Source organism: Alexandromys fortis, unplaced genomic scaffold (genome assembly GCF_014885135.2).
Source record: "Alexandromys fortis isolate MF-2015 unplaced genomic scaffold, M_Fortis_MF-2015_v1.1 scaffold_114, whole genome shotgun sequence".
NCBI classification, from domain to species: domain Eukaryota; kingdom Metazoa; phylum Chordata; class Mammalia; order Rodentia; family Cricetidae; genus Alexandromys; species Alexandromys fortis.
The window spans coordinates 1-1,508 of record NW_026068046.1 but is presented as its reverse complement, the minus strand read 5'-3'; positions in this window follow the sequence as shown (position 1 = coordinate 1,508).

Here is a 1,508-nt window from a genome sequence, read left to right as displayed (position 1 = left end):
GGGGGAGGACTTTGGACTTTCCACAGGGCAGGGAACCCTGACTGCTCTTCAGACTGGAGAGGGAGGGGGAGAGGAGGGGGAGGAGGGGGAGGGAAAAGGGAGGAGGTGGAAATTTTTTTTCAATAAAAAAAAGGAAAAAAAATTATTCAGGGCCAGATGGATTCACAGCACAAGTCTACCAGACTTTCAAAGAATATATACAGCAAATCCTGTGTAAACCATTAAGAAATATAAAAACAGAAGGAATAATTCCAAATTTAAGAAAATGAATTAATTGCTTAAATTATTTAAAGACATAAATCACATAATCATCTTAGTAGGTAAAGAGGCCTTCAACAAAATCTAATATGCCTTCATAATAAAAGTTCTAGAGGGACTATACCTAAAACTAATAAAAGTTATGTATGAGAAACTGACAACTAATATCACCCAAATGGAGAAAAACTTGAAACAAGTCTACTGAGATGGGGTTACCTACTATCCATACTATTTTTCAATATTGTGCTTAAAGCACAAGCTGGAGCAATAAGACAAGAGTAGGAATTTAAAGAGATAACACAAGAAGGAGCAAAAGTCCTACTATCTCTATTTTCATGTGATACACTATACATAAAAGATACCTAAATTTTCCACCAGAAAACTTGGAGAAATTAAATACAAATTTAGCAACATGGCAGGATACAGAATCAACTTGCAAAAATCAATAGCCTTTCTATGCACTACCCACAAACATCTATTGAAAGAGATCATGAACTTTTCTATTCACCTCAGAAAAAAAAAATATCTAGGAATAAACCTAATCTAGGAAGTAAAGAAAATCTTCAAATACAGCTTTAAATCACTAAAGAAAAAAGTAGGAAAATATACTAGAAAATTGAAAAATTTCCATGCTCATGGGTTAGTAGAATTAACTTTGTGAAAAATCTATAGGTAAATAAAGAATGTTTAGATTGGGAGAAACAGTCTTCCCCAGGGAAGAAGAGCACACCAGCTAATTATCCAATACCATGGTCAGTTCTGAAAACATATAACACAAGTAACATTATATAAACTGTGAAGGTTGTATTTATATATTTAGGCATATGTAAATGTATATTTTATATATAGCACATACACACAATTGTTAAAGTTAATAGGTCATGAATTTAAAAGAGAGCCAGAAACGAAGTATTACATTGTTTTAGAGATCTCTTATACCCCTGTTGCAGGGGGCTGCTTGTTAGTCTGTCTGCTCAGAACCAAAATAACCACACAGAAACTGTATTATTGAAATCACTGTTTGGCCCAATAGCTTTAGCTTCTTATTGGCTAACTCTTACATCTTAATTTAACCCATCTCCATTAATCTGTGCATTACTATCTTTTTATGTTCTACCAGCAAATTTTCAGTATGTCTGTCTCCATCAGCACCTCCATGGCTTCTCCTCACTCCTCCGTCTTTCTCCCAGCATTCAGTTTAGTTTTCCCCACCTACGTAAATTCCATCCTATCAACAGGCCAAGGCAGTT